The sequence below is a fragment of the Ambystoma mexicanum genome, chromosome 2q (genome assembly GCF_040938575.1).
Source record: "Ambystoma mexicanum isolate Mex_15411 chromosome 2q, UKY_AmexF1_1, whole genome shotgun sequence".
NCBI lineage: Eukaryota > Metazoa > Chordata > Amphibia > Caudata > Ambystomatidae > Ambystoma > Ambystoma mexicanum.
Window position 1 is genome coordinate 123,681,081 of NC_090924.1, and position 16,014 is coordinate 123,697,094.

Genomic DNA, 16,014 nt, shown 5'->3' on the forward strand with positions numbered 1-16,014 from the left:
TACAGTGCCCTCTTGTGTCGTGTTGCACTAAAATGGCGACACGATAAAAGAAACTACGGGAAACAGCGTTCCCCGGTACTGACTGTCTTAAGGGCATGTCAGTTTCCCCGTAAGAAAGGAGCGAAAGCCCAGAGGAGTACAGCAGAAGGCTGCACTTCTCTGGCAAAGTCAAGAAAACAGGTTGAAAACAATAGCAAAAAGTTTAGGGGTTGCCACATGGAAGGAAAGTTCCCTACAATAACGAAATCTTTCCTAACAGCACAGCATAGGGATAGTTTTATATCCAGGTGAAAAATGGAAGATTAGCACAGCATAGGGATAGTTTTATATCCAGGTGAAAAAAGGAAGATTAGTACAGCATAGGGATAGTTCTATATCCAGGTGAAAAAAGGAAGATTAGCACAGCATAGGGATATTTCTATATCCAGGTGAAAAATTGAAAATTAGCACAGCATAGGGATAGTTCTATATCCAGGTGAAAAAAGGAAGATTAGCACAGCATAGGGATATTTCTATATCCAGGTGAAAAATTGAAAATTAGCACAGCATAGGGATAGGTCTATACAGAAAAGCCTCAGCTAAGAAAATGAAGACTAAACAATTAATAGGCCCCCAGTTGGAAAAATGGAGCAAAAGCCTTTGTTTGGGCCTCTGTGCATCCCGGAGCAATTTCTTATGTGTGGTATTTACTGTGAAACAGATTGTATGTGCAAGTGCACACAAGAAGCATTAACAGAGCCAAAAGCTGTTACTTGTTGGTAGTTAAATGTTTTCTTTGTTGCTATTGTAGGCCCGGAGAGCACATGCCCAGTACCCTCCAGATCTGCCAGAGAGTTACCATTGGGTGTCCAAGTTAGCATCATTTGTTAGGTTTTGCGAGCTTATGTTAGTCTCACAACATATTAAATGTATTGTCATCATGCAGTAAGTTATTGCCAGGTACTCGCACAAATTGCCAAATGTTGCCAACCGAGATCAGCAACTCACACAATGTACTAGGTATTTCAATATGTTGGCCTTCTACTTGCATCATATAATAATCATTTGGTTATTTTTATAGAGCTTCATGTAGCTGGACCCCTTCTAAGCTCTGTAATTATCAGTGTTATTAACCTCTAAATGTACCTGATTAATTGCCCGATGAAGGGCCTAGTCCTAGTATGTCGCATGGCATTGTCCCATTCCTGCAATGATATATGATAGGTTATTTATAATGCGCTTAATACCCAGAGGTTTCTAAGCGCGGACCGGGGATCGAACCTGTGTTGCTCCATGTTGTTTTGCTTCCAATGCGAGCACGTTGCCACTGAGCTATCCATCCTGTGTGCAACTGTTTAAATACCAAGGTACCCACACCATGACGCAGCTATTGCCATCATATACCTAAGTAGCCATGCCTTTTTATGGATATTGCCATCCTATACTCGGTTCTTCTCACTAAATGGCAGACTTTATTGTGAATATGAACATTTGTATTTGTATTTTTATTATACTTTATATAGCGCCTTTGCCCAAAGCACTTTACATAGAGAGAAACAACGGTACATAAAATTCAGTAGTGCAAATCGACATTCAGAAACTGCTGGTAAAAGTCAATCAAGGACAATGAAGCAGGTGAGTTTTTAGGGAACAGCGGAACAGAGAGTAAGAAGTAATGGAACGGAGAGACAGGGTAAGCGCGTTCCAATGAAGAGGAGCAAGGAGATGAAAAGAACGAAAACGGGATTGAGCACGGGGGGGGGGACGGGGAACATTCAGCCTGAAAAGACCGGAAGAACGGAGAGAGCGAGAGTGAATATATGATATGATATTTTATTTGTATCGCGCACGTACACAAGTGTTTCAGAGCGTGACTAGGCAAGGGAGGGGAACAGGGGAGAAAACAGCACAACACAACAACGATCTTACTAGGCCTAGTGACATTGAGACCGCGCAAGTGCATGGGAAAGGGAAAAGGGAAAAAGTGCAAGGAAGGGGAGAGTGGAAAGAGCAGAGGAGCGCAGATAAATAATAATAAATAAAAATAAATAGAAAATGGAGGCAATAAACAGTGGTATAGAAGCAAGATAGTCAGGGGTCAGCCTGTACAGAGATTTAAAAATTAAACAAAGTTACATTTAAGTTGAGAATGGAAGGACAACCGACCAAGTGAGGCAAGAGAAGAAAAGATCGAGTCCCGATGTAAACCTTACACAAATATCTTTCCTCTATGGCACATTTTGTCATTAAAAGTTCATGCACTGAGACCATTTGGCAGGTATTGTTATATATAATGTGGGTCTGTGTACTTGCATCATATTGCAACATGACTGCTTCCTCTTATAGCCTACCTACTTCTCTTGTCTTCCCATAGCGCTTTGCAGGAGCTTCGAGGCACTCTTTGTAACCCCACTTTCCCCCCTCCACTTAACTCCCTTTCCCTTTCTTTCACACACCCCTTCCATTCTTCCCTTGGAGTATTTGGAACAGCCTCTGGGTGCTGTGTTCACCAACTGAAGAGAGCTACTGGCTATTGCTACACTTTCAATTGAGAGAAAAATTGTTGGAAACATTACTCAGTGAGTGCACCTCATTTACATAATTAACGTAAAGATGCGATAATGAAAATGAATTCCTGTTTATAACATTGTGGTATACGGTGTTTACGTCAATAAAACATTATTTAAATTGCAATGATTTAATTGTGTTGGAGAGGGAAGGCACTGCTGGGGAGCAATGCCATTTAGAAACTCGAGTTATTTGGGGAAGAAAGCTAATTCAGTACCCCCAGAGTCCTAATATTTGAAAGGGGAGGCGGGTATTGCATTTTAGAAGGTCTCAAGGGAAAACGGATTTCCTACAGCATATTCAAACTAATATTATACGGTACCTTGTGGGTGGGGAAATAGCAATAGAACCAGTTGTGCCCATATTCAAGTTCATTGGAAGGAAACTCACATTTTAAGATCAGGAGATCAGTGACTGCTTTAAAGTCCTTTTTTTTATCGGGAGAACTGTGGTTTTGCTATGACATTTATTTTTGTCCTTTGTTAATAGCATTATATTTTTTAATTAAAATGTTTATATTGAGAATAGAGTTGCAGGTATAGAAAGTATATAATAAGTGTATAAAATGAAATGAATGACTATCTTCCTTTAAACAAAAAAATAACGTAATTGCACCTGTTTGAATGAATTTTTATCTGTTTGTATTTTGTATTTAGTGTATAAGGTTTTAACTAATCAATTTGCACTTTAAATAAATAAAAATAAAAAAGGTATCTGCATTTTCAGTGGTTCTTTCGCTTTCCTGGCATGTACAGGGGAACTCTGCGGCTGTGGCGGGAGCTGTGCTTGCCCGAGTTCTCCGCTAGATGGCAGGCCAGGACAGGGCGCCGCAATGTTGTCTCTCTGGCTGGTTGTAGGCAGTCATCGCCAGTCCTCCTCCTCAGCTGATGCCAGGCGGCGCGGGCACCTGATCGTCTTTTGTGTTGGTTGACAGGGTAGAGGGTGTTTTTCTAAATGAGCTGCAGGTAGCAAAGGTCAGCACCCGGTGCCGTTGTGCTGGAGGCCTCTGACCGCTGGGTGCGTAAAGGCGAGGCTGCCCTCCTGCATCTTCCACGGGCACATCCCTGTGCCTGCCCCATGCATCCCTCGGAGCCTCAGTGAGGGCAGCGGAGGCAGTGCCTGGAGCCCTACACGAAGGTGAGTCCTGGCCCGCTCTGCGCGTGCAGTAAAGAGCTACCCCATTCATGGATTTCCTCGTGTTTACACCATTTAATGGTTGCATGCAGTCCCCTCGTCATGCACTCTGGGCTTTACGATACTCGTGCACCGGGGGCTGGTTGTTTCATCAGCAGCATGCTGTTTAGTTCTTAGTCGTGTATTGTGTATTTTAGAGCAGCTTGGAAAGCTCATTGAGTTAATGTGCCTGCCGCAGAGACTTTTGTGCAACCCGCGTGACACAGATCTAAGTCCTGAAGTTATTGGCTCAGCAGTTTTCTAGTATGAGGCTTCTGATATAATGGGGAACCCGAGAGTAAAAGTAGCATCCTTTATTTGCAGTAGTTCAAGCCGCATCGTTTTATCCAATAGCACTGTATAATCCCAAAGAGGTGTTTCACTATGGCGCCTCTGGCCTCCTTGTGGCATTTCCATAAATGTATTTAATTGAGCAGGCTGGTCTAATTGTCTGCTTGAGTTGGGGGGGGGGGGCGGTTGCCCAACCAGCCGCTGCTTTTATAAATGGCCATTTCTGAATGACGTCATAAGTCTAAACGTATTTTCTTTTCAGCATTTCCAGTGCACAGCAAAGTTACTGATGCGTGTAAAGTACAGCATCACTGTGGCGTTGTACAGTTGATATGTGTATAGTTCGCACTACAGACCCTGCTTAACTACCCTGGCCCTAATTCACGCCTTTTGCCTTTATTTTGGGAGCATTTCTGTGTTTTTATAATGTTGTTCATGTAAATATCTGTCTGCGTCTCTAAGGAACAGCTCCCCCCCATGAGTGAGAGCCAGTGTGGTGCCCTGCTAAATAACCGACTGGAGCACCTTCCTAATGCTCCTTAGTCCCTTGGCACATGGCAGTGGCTGCTGGGGGGGGGGGGGGGGGGGTTGCTAACCTCCCGCTTGGGAATCCTTTCAAATCCCATTGCATCGCAGTGCTGCCCGCAAAGGATTTATTTATTTATTTATTACATTTATATAGCGCACAGACAGCCCAGGGGCATTATGGCGCTGTTATTTGCAGCAGGCTTAGTTACATTATGCATAACAGAAACAGCATTACTATCCATCTGGGACGACCTCCAAACTAACGTAGACTCAAACACTACCTCAGCCCTTATTCTGCTCGACCTCTCCGCAGCCTTTCACACAGTTAGCCACGACACCCTGACCAAAAGACTAGAAGACATAGGCATAACAGACACAGCACTACGCTCTACCAAAACATTCCTAGCAGAGAGAACAGAAACCGTATGGATAAAACCTTTCAAATCTACTCCACGAGTTAACGACTGTGGAGTGCCACAAGGATCCTCATTATCTCTACATCTATCAGACTCAGGTCATCAGAATCTTCAAAAAATACAACATTACATGTTACAACTACGCAGATGACACGCAGATCATCTACAAAATCAAAGACACCGATGCCGACCACTCAACCCTAACCGACTGTTAGAAGTCTTCAACTGGATGGATGCCAACAACCTGAAAATCAACCCAGTAAAGACAGAAATCATGATCGTATCCAAAGACCAAGAGAACGAAACCACAATCCCGTGGCCTACGGAAATCGAAAACACACCAACACCATCGAAGGTAGTAACAAATCTGGGAGTCCTAATGGACAACACCCTAATCCTGGAACCACAAATAAATGCAACAGCGAAGAAATGCTTTTTCCTCCTCCACACAGCATGAAACATTCTACCTTTCCTCTCCTTCACACAAAACACTCACTATCGTCGCCCTAATCATGTCAAAAATCGACTATGCAAACAGCCTCTACCTCGGAATACCTCCTGAGGAAACTGCAACGGATCCAAAATACAGCAGCGAGACTACTCCTCAAAATATCCAGAAGGGACCACATCACTCCAGCCCTAAAAACACTACACTGGCTCCCAGTAAAACATTGCATCACCTTCAAAACAATGTGCATAACGCACTGGGCAATCAGCGGACAAGGAGCAGAATTCCTACAAAAGAAAATAACAGTCTACAAACCAACGAGACCCCTCCGATCAAGCAACGAAATCCACCTGCAACTCAAACCATACCTTAAGAAAAAACTTGGAGGCACCTCCTTCTACCACTTAGCCGCAAAAACCTGGAAAAACATCCCAAAAGAAATAAGAAACACTGAACATCACCTAAAATTCAAGAAATCACTAAAAATCCGGCTCTTCAACACCACAGACTAAATCTGGAACCCAAAACTAGAAAAAGGATGACTAAACCGGAAAGGACACGGACATCCCCGACCCAAGAGGGTAACTCCCACGGCACCTGGATGGGTGACACCGGATAGACTGGAACATAGGCGGCACACACGGAGACTGAGTCAACTACCCCAGACAATCTTACCAACACTTTCGCTCGCCCCTTAGTTACCGCCAGGTACCACAGTGGTGTGGAATTGTCGAGATATTGGCAATCACCACACTACCTGAGAGGTTGACATTGGCAGATGCACTGGCCGCAGGAGTATGAAGGGAGGATAAGAGGAGCTATAAGAGAGCATGTTAGAGGTGGAGGCCAGAGGAGCAAGGAACCTTATATGCCAGTCGGACCCAGATCAGGACAGAGCAGCATCAGGGGAGACCACGCAAGCCGAGCACCTCAATTCAGGATAGAGACGCAAACTAACCAACCCTACTAACAATTTCCCTTTCTGCATACACCTCTCAAACTCTAAACCAAACAACCAAACCTACAGCACAACAAACCGCACAAACTTCACTACACTGCAACAACAAAACAAAAACACACATAGTCTTGCACAACAGTACACAATGACTACCGGCCGCAAACACCCCTGGCACAGCCAACGGACCCACCGGGCTGAGGCCGCCAACAGCACATCACTGCTCTCTTGCATTTTTCCTGCTTCCTCCCACTAACTCAACCTCCCCTCCTCTTTCAGAACCGCCAGAGCACCAGGGGACCACTCCGGTGGTGATAGTGCGCGGTACAAATGTCCTTTAACATTAACATAAGTTACAACATTGGGCGCAGAGATGTAATACATGTTATGTATAAAAATGTACACAATTCAAATGGGGGATGAACGTAATGAACGGGGTAAAGGAGATCAGGCGATTCTCTTTTGGAAATGCCTTGTGCTGCGCGTAAGGCATTGTTTTGAATAACTTGCAGTTTCTCAAGGTTTTTTGTGGAGGTCCCTAGGAAGAGAACATTGCAGTAGTCCAACCGTGATCCAGTGATAGCACTAGCTATGTTTGTGCAGGTATCGTTGGAGTGGTTGGGTCTGACTGCATTGAGGAGTTTGGCCTGGTAGGCAGCCGAGGAGGCAATGGCGTTCACTTGTCTGGTCATGGACAGACTTGAGTCCAGGTAGACGCCTAAGGTTTTTACTGACTCAGATACTGGAATTTAGATGGAGTCAATGATGAATTGGCTAAACTGGTCATCAAGTTTTTTGAGAGTGTCGAGGGAGCCTACAAGCAGGAGTTCGGTTTTGTCTGAATTGAGACAGAGGCTGTTGGCCGCCATCCATGTTTGGATTGTGTTATAGATGGTGTTGAGGGTCTTGGAGTCAGTGTCATAGTCGCCTGTCAGGATGATGAGGATCTGCGTGTCGTCCGCGTAGTTAGTGTAGGAGATGTTATTGGCTGGCTTCTCACGAGAAGACATTGCGCTCCCTATGCTACTGGCAAATAAAGTTTGAGCTGCCAGATGAAGGGCCTCTCTAAAAAAGTATCCCAGAGATAAAGACCATGGCACGCAGTGTTGTGTTGTCTTCCTGAGGAGGACCATTCGCTCAGCTCTGCATGTTATGATAACGTGTCTTTAGTTGCCAACATGATTTGTTTCAATATGTAGGTGCTTATCCAGTCCTGGGTTATTTATTTGCATTCTGGCCCTTATAGTTCTGCTTTTCCCATTATACATGCTGAATACATACAAGTCCCAGCATGCCAAAAATGAATGGATAAGGACTCAGAGTTTAGAATGGATCATGTTGGCAACTATGCTGTGCCAAATCCCTGCTGTGGAGTCTCAGAGCACCTATGCTTTTCCGCAGAGTTGTGACCGTTCCTCCAGCAGGAGTATCCAGAGCTTAGGGCCAGAGGGAAGATAAGAGAATGGGAACCAGGAAGTAGATTCTACAAACACATGTAGGGAGGGATGCAGTGGTCATCATAGACGGGTTTGTGATGGCATGGGTGCATGTCACTCCTGGTTGGTGGACCATGGTTCTGCAAAAGGGAGGAGGGGGCTATGTCCTAAAGTGTTGTGGTCATGGGGTTGTGTTTTCAAGGCAGATTTGGAGAATTGTAACTTGGTACACAATGTAATGTTGGATACCGGAGCCGCTCATGAGTCTACTCGGGCACTGTTGCAAGCTTGGTGGCTTATGTGCCTGGGTATGGCTATATGTTGTACCATGTATATGTAATTTTTAGTTGTGTTATTGTTATGCTGAAGAATGATGGTTAGTCTATTAACCATATAACAATTGAGCCGCTGAACCGATTCCCTGCAAGATTGAAATAATGCTGAGAAATGTCATTAAATCCAAAGTGTTTCATTTGTTCACCTCTGCCAACCTGTTTCAAGCAGGAATTGCGTGCTTCATCAGGGCAATATATTTGTGCAAAACAGTGGCATAATTGGCAATGAGTATGAACATCTCTTTACTGTAAGAAGTGTCGGCTGTGTTTTTTCACATGGAGGGAATGCACCGAGAGTCTCTGTGTTTCAAGCCTGAGTTTCCACTCGACTAACAGACCTGCTGATCTTTCACATAAAAGAGACGATGGTTGATAATAATTTGTATTTTTTATTTGTATTTTGTTTATTTGTATAGCGCACAAGGCCCGAGGGCAACCGGGCGCATTATTTAGTTACAGTCAGTTTAAATAAAAGTATTTACATTTAGAATATACAAAATATACATGTGACATAATCGAAGGTATACAATTTACAGGTTAGGGCCGAATGCAATGGCAGAGACATAAAAATAGCCTGTGGTGTCATAGAATATTGTTACAGGAATCACATTGTTGTTCAACACGGATAACCTTCCCTGATGAAGTGCCATTCCTTCCCGAAACATGTGCTGGTAGAAGTAAACCACTAAAACACTCAGGATTTAATTCAATTGCTCATCCTTATTTTCTGCAAGGATAATCGTAGGTAGCTCAGTTCTTATTTTGATCCTCTGGTCTACATGTAGCAGGCGGCTGCTGTTTTGAAATCTTGCATGGTTCAATCGAGTAACAAGTTGAATAAACACTGAGCTTGGTGTCGTTGTGTGCCTCACATAGATTGTTTAGTAACACTCACAATTTCAGAAGTGTAATGAATCTGAGGCATTTTCACAGAATCGCAAAATGTGGTCAAGTGCGAAAGCCTGTATATCCTAGTTCTATAGAGGGCAACATTACTTCCGGAAGAGATATTTCTCACCGCAAAAGGGCATCTTATAGACCCTATTGAGCAGGGAATACAGCCCGCACTGAGAGAGCCCATCCCAGGAAATGTCTGGACATAGGGGCACACATTTCAAATTGAAATCTACTAACCAGGTATAAGTAACTTGCCCCTCAAATCTCCACATGCACAGCACACCATTTCTTAGTTGCCTAGAGTCAGTTATCGTTCCCCATTGCATAGTGAGGAGTATACATTTTGAGCCCTGTCTGGACACCGAAAGACCTGTACATTTGGAAACCCTTTAAGTTCATTAGTCCTCAATTAAACATTCGCCTTTTGAGTAAATGCAGCAACGTATTTGATGTTTGACCAGAGACCATCTCTCTATCAAAGCCACATTGGTGAAAGTGGGTGAAAACAATAAAAATTGCAATATGAATGAAAAGAAGTCACATTGAGAGAGAATCCACATAGGCCATTGCACTTCAGAATCTTCAAATCCTTAATACTCAAGAGACCTTTTTATTTTAGGTTATTAGGTGGAACTTGCGACACCTATAGTCCGAAACGATTGCATTAGACTACAGTTAGGGAGAAATGGCATATGTTATGTTATTGAGCTTTTGTATAGTGCCTTTTACCATTGGTATGATTCCAAACAGTGCTAGCAAAATCTACAAGCTCAATAGCATTGGCAAGTCATTTTAAGAAAGGTGAGTACCATTTGCACAATGCTCGACCTTGCTTGCATGTATGGGGATGTTAGAAACTTATTTTTCATTTACTGCAATCGCACTTTGCAGTAAATGGAATGCAAGTTTCACTGTGCATGCTTGAAAGCATTGCATCAAATAGGTAGTGTGCTTATGGTGACATGCACCGTTTTAGAAAATGTGGTAAATATTTTGTCATCAGTCGCCTTGGGGTAAGTGCATTTCTCTTAGGTAGAGTATGTAAGCTAAGGAACTTGCCCTACAGGCCTAGTGGGGTTTTAAAGAATTTGCAATGCCTGCCAAAGCACTGTGGGTTGAATGCCATTGGGGACCCTTGTCCAGGTCAGCAGAGAGAATAGTGTAGTGTAGTAAATAGTGCTTGGGTGCACTAGGTATGTGCACATCCAAATCGGATTAAGTGGTGTGTAGCTGCATTCTAGTGCTAGGCTTGGTGCAGTGGTTGTGTGAGATCAGTATAATGTGTGCATTTCACTGTGCGTTTGCATCAAGTTCTGTACTAGCTGATATAGGTGTAGATCCTGGGTATGGTGGCTGGTATTCAGTGCAGCACCTTGCCAGGCCTTGTTGTTTGTGCTGTGTCTGCCTCACACAGTTATGTACCACGATGTCCCTTGCCGGTACTTGCCTCGCCAGTTTTGTTAACCGATTTTCCACAGCGTATTCCCTTGAAGGTGGGAATAAAGTAAGAGCACAAGTGCTAATGGATCCACGTTTTTTGGGTCCTGAATAATTGTTTACAGTGGGTGTTCGGGTACTCCCGTACTAGTTTAGTGTTCGAATTAGTGAAGTTACACTTGTAAGGAACTCACGAGGTAACAGTAAAGGCAGACACAAGTGATCACAGTTCATGTGTGTTTATTGAACTTTATAATGGGTGAGATAAATGCCTAATCTAAATCTAACATGGGAGCAATCTAAGTCGGGATGGTATTGCTGGGTCTCCCTTCCGCACGTTTGAAGCACAGGACAAGGTGGGAATCAAGCGCAGTACACTCCTGGCCCTCACCAGCACGAGATTCTCGGTTCAGTTCAGCAATATCAAAGCCTCTTCAGAGGCTAAGTCTCTTGCCTTAGAAGGTTTGCTGATTAGAAGTTAAACAAACAAAAGTTCTCCTGGTGTTCTTGCACCTTGGCCGGTGCTTGGTCCCTAGGATCTCCCTTCGCTGGGCTCGGATCCTTTTTGCAACTTGGGCCTTCCTCCTTCGGGTTCACTACAGTCTTTCACTCTTAAGATCAGCACAAGGTTCTAAGGTGTATCCGACTTCACCCCGATTCACAGTCATCCCTCTGCCAGGTTCACAATTGCCCATTTCACTGCTCACTTTAGTTTCAAGACAATGCAGCATTCACTCTTTTTAGCTTCCCCTTTGGCATCCCTTTGGGTTCACATAGCCATCTTTAACACAGTTGATGCTTTTACTCACAGTTTTTGATTAGCTCCTCATCAGAAAGCAGGGTTTCTTTCTCTTCAGCTTTCTTCCGACATCCCTCTGTCGGGTTCACATTTGCCAATTATCACAGATCACAATCGTAGTGGAAAGTGGGGGTTCTCTTCCCCTAGCAACGGGTCAGAGACTTTTGATTGTACAAGGCATTTGACGTGACCCTTGTAGGACCACTCTGATGCCTCACGCTACCCTTTCCTAGGGCCTTCTGGTTGTTGTAGTTTCAAAAGCAGGTCCCGGTCAGAGCTTTTTTCGAATGAGTGCCCACATGGCGCAGGACCCCTCTGCACCTGGACCTCAACTGGGCTTTCTTTAAAGCTTAAACATACACACACATCCTTTCTCAGGTTCCTCCCTTGGCCCGGGTTCAAACCGATTTTTAAAGTTCAACGAGAAAGCTTCCCTCTGCAGGGCTTGAGCGTCCTTTCAAAGTTAAGAATAAAAACATTATTTTGAAACTTCTGGTTCCAGAATGCACTGGGCTAATTTTGCTCCCACTTAGTTGCTCCCCGGAATGGCATTTTCTGTCATTGGGAGCTGTAGGAGCCAAAAGGGGATGTTAGTTGGAGGTCAGCGTCTCTCCCTCTGTCCCTCAGAGACCTGGGTTCGTCTGCCTGGCTCAGGGAAGGAGTTGAACTGTTGGTACTGCCAGGCAACCCCAGCTGCCCTTGGTCTTGCCTTCTGGAAGTGGATTCCTCCTGCACACTGCAATCTCCTCTCTGGTTGCAGGGCCAATGTTTGGGTGCTTTTCTTCTCCTCCTCTGTGTCTTCCAGGGTCTCTGCAACTCACTTGGGCTCTGTCCTTCTCTCCGGTACCTTCCAGCATCCCCGACTTGCTCCTTGGTGTGCTGGGGTCTGTGGTAGGGCTCCTCTGCCGGACTCAGCCTTGCAGCCTCCCTCCTCTGCTCCCAAGAGCAACTGACCTTTCCTCACCAGCAGCTACCCTTTATACACCTGTGTGATGTTAATGGGTGGCAGGTGTGTGATTAGGGTTGGGTCAGCCTGACCCTGCCTCACTACAATAAGGGGACAGCCTGCTGTTAGTGTTGTAGTCTGTCTTCTGTGTCTTAGTGGGTTTTTCCACTGGTAATCTTCACCCCTCCAGATCGCCTCTTCTTCTTTCTGATATTATGCAAAAATAGGGGGAAGGGACAGATGTTATGTGTAGGAAAATACCCCAAAAAGACAGAAGAGTTGTGTGGTTGTAGGTCGTGGGTGTGAGGGGGATACCGTGTCTCGCCTAGGGTATTCCCATGAGAATGACTGTGGATTCCCCTACCCGGGTGATCCTCTCACACTGGTCCACCCCAAGGGCCTGGATTCAAAGGCGATTGCTGTGCCCTAGCCACCCGAATAGAGAACTCTTAGGGTCCAATTGGGAGAATACCCCTAGGTTTCTCACACACTGCATCAAAGTCCCTTTGTGAGATTTTGGTGTGCTCGAGTGCTTCTCTGATAGGAGAGCTTAGTGAGTAACAGCAAGTGACAAAGAATGAGCCCAGAATACAGGTGTTGCTGCGCCTCAGAAGCAGTTCTTGGATCAGTTCCCAGACGGATCAGATTAAGCATCAAATAATCCGAGAAACCTTCATGTTCGTTGGACGAGGACAACCAGATCAGGCCAAATCATTACAGGGACACAAGATTCAAGGTGGTGTTTGGTTATTTGCTCACACATTGACTGCCCGTGGCCATTCTAATCCCTATGGCCATTCCCACCCAGTTCCTGCTCCTCCTCCCCCAAAACACCTCCTCATGGGAACACTTTGAGTTTGCTTTCTTCAAGACTTGCCATCAAACATTTCTATCAAAGTGCCTGCCAGTATTTTCTTAAAGCAGAGAGGCAATGGATGACTAATTGGAGCTGTAAACACGCAACTGGTGTAATGAAAATATCTGCCTTCATCCACTCGATTAATAAGCAATATGCATGCCCTTCACTGAAGTCCTGTTAAAAACAAGCATTGGCAAAGCCAACACACTTTGACTTGTATATATGTATTATATTAGCCATTTGCCAGACGCTGCTGTTGGATTTGACATTTTCTCACCTGCTACCGTCAATGGACAGTTATTACCACTGTGGTAGTGCGTGGCAAGTGCCTTTCCCATGCCTACGGAAAAGCCCAAACTGCTGGCATTGGCAAAGCCTGCTTTTCCAAGGTTGGTATACCATTTCTAAGCCTGTTAAAGCTGTCGCAATGATACGTCATGACGCACACCTCATTCAGTAGCGTTGTAATCTTAATCATTGAAAAAGCTCTGCTGTGTATAAAAACATTGCTTGGTGACGTCTGCATGCTTGGTGATGGTCTGTTTTGAAAATCTTGAGCAGTTATATCTACAACCCGCACACCGAGCAATATTTTATGTTCCACTTATTTTATTTGCTACCGTACACATAAGTAGAAACGTGGTTGGCTCTAGATTTGGAGTTGACCTGTGCTAAGCTCTATTGTTCTTTGTGCATTCTGATAGGATTCATATGTTGAAAGATCACAGCACCTGTAGGGGTTTAGCCAAAACCCCAATTGTTGAGTAGAAAGGGAGGTTGTTCTCCTGGCTATCTTGCTTAAGTGGTTCCAAGAATTGTTCTTACACACTGGTTGTTGCAATACAATTTCGCTTTTATTTGTGCAAGTGATGGGTTGTTCTACAATTTGTTGGTATGCATATAGTACATCTGGGGCTCTTATATCCCCTGGTTGTCAGCTGACACGTGTTTCGACCCATGGGTCTTTATCAAGGCTATTGTGTGAAGTCTGTTGCCCCCTGTGGGGTCCTGGTACATAGTTGTCGGTTGCCGTCCTGTCGAGACAGTGGCTCATGTTGGGCCCTGATGGCTGGTCCGCGGTTCGCTCCTAGTCATGTAAGAACAATTCTTGGAACCACTTAAGCAAGATAGCCAGGAGAACACCCTCCCTTTCTACGTACACATAAGTATACTCATTATTTTTTAGCAGAGGGTGTTTTTTTTATGACGCCTTTTCTGATCAATGTGTGTGGAGACATGTAATACACCATAGTTAGAACATTTTTTTACAAAAATTCGAAATTCTAAAATAACCTAAAACTAAAATGCTATTCTTTCCAATCTTACAGGAACTACTTTTAACACTGCTACATAGGAGTTATTTTCTCAGTATTTAAGTGCATATTTTTGTAATCATTCAGATCCAGCACCTTATCACACGGTTTTTGCTTTTAAACAAAAATTGACATGTCGAGTATGTATGTAGTGTGGAGTTTCTAAAGTGAATGTGCAGTGTGTGTGTGTGAGTCACTTCAACCAGTGATCTTTATACATGGTATAATAATGTAGTCCTTTCTCTTTGGGTACTGTGGTGATGTACCCTTTAAGGTTGGGAGTCATGACGTTCTCCAAATAAAAGGAGCATCCTGCCGGCACGTGCGGTGGCGGACTCCATGAATGGAGCCCCCGTGTCCGGCTGTAATGCTGTGTGATCACGGCGCTGTTCAAAGTAACTCTGTGTGATCACGGACCCCGACCTAGAAGCCTGTGTGATCACGGCAACTATCCCGCTGAGTGACCACGGCAACCATTGGGCAAGTCTGTGTGCCCTCAGACTCTCCCACAACGATGGCCAAAAGGGGTTAGAAACACAGCAGTGCAGAAGAGGCCTGCCCCCGGCAGCGACCAGTGTTGCATCTTGCTCAGCGGCTCCCCTGCCGCATGGATCAGGCTGCAGCAGCTCCGTACTGTTGAGCTCCGCCACCGCCTCACTCGTGCTAAGGTGAGTGCTCCTCCCAGGGTGTTCCCGGGCTACGAGAGCAGCAAATCCTGTGCGCTCTGTGACTGGAACTAAGAAAAAAAGGGGGCTGTCTAGAAAACAAACCTGTGTATTCTGTACGTTTCTGTGCGGAATGAAACAAACAAAAAGGTGTTTGCGTGGTCCGTGACCAGAGCTGGAAAAAGTACATGAATTCTGAGTGGGGCAGATCTCCTCATTGGCCAGCTTGGTGCGAGCACTCACTGGAATTGTGGATATGAGGAGGGGTCCTGAATGCAGACCCACAGATCACCAATAGGTCTGAATCAACCTATACACGGAGCCATGCATCCAGAAGAGCCGAGTTAGACCCAAGGGCTATTCAGAACCACACAGAAGGAGATTGGCACCCTGAGCCCACTGCTGTCCCATTAGAGCCCTGCTTTGCGCTCGATCGGAGTAGTGGAACCAATCACTCCCGATGTCTTCTTGTTGCCCTGAAAAATAGCATTCTCGGAAGTGTCCCTGGACCCTCCAGTGGACTGACCATCTCGAACATTGGCACCTGTGAAGGAGCTTTGGCTTATCGAGTTTTACCTCCAGCTTTGGGGAAATCCTAGTTCTCCCTCCAGAGCCTCTTCTTGCCAAATTTTGTTGTCCCAGGTGCTTTGGGCTTCATGACTTGGGTGGCCATGCGACACTGTGCGACAGTGGCAGTTGCTGCTGGTGACTTTCCCGCCTTTTTTCAAGTGACTTGAGACCAGCTGCATCGGTGCTTTCTTTGTCCTGCAATCGAGACGAGAAATACAGCTCCTGTTGCAAACCAAGGGTGGGATTTCGTAGTCCAGGCGACTCTCTCCAGACCTGCTAAGTTTGAACACAGAGTGATCTAAGGGCGGTGAGTAATCATACCACTTACTGGTGACTCCCAGCTCATCCATTGCATTTTTACACACAAAGGATCCCTTGTGGTCCTTGCCTTGGGTGGCC

The 16,014-nt window shown here is 45.0% G+C and overlaps 1 protein-coding gene across 2 annotated transcripts in view; it reads left to right on the forward strand.

Annotated features, from left to right (window-relative positions):
* The first annotated feature begins 3,409 nt into the window (after positions 1-3,409).
* Positions 3,410-16,014, forward strand: part of ABAT (4-aminobutyrate aminotransferase) — a 719,432-nt gene continuing 706,827 nt past the window's right edge. For both annotated transcript variants that reach the window (XM_069647042.1, XM_069647043.1), the window contains exon 1: positions 3,410-3,684. The gene's annotated coding sequence lies outside the window, so the exon portion shown is untranslated. The remainder of the gene's footprint in view (positions 3,685-16,014) is intronic.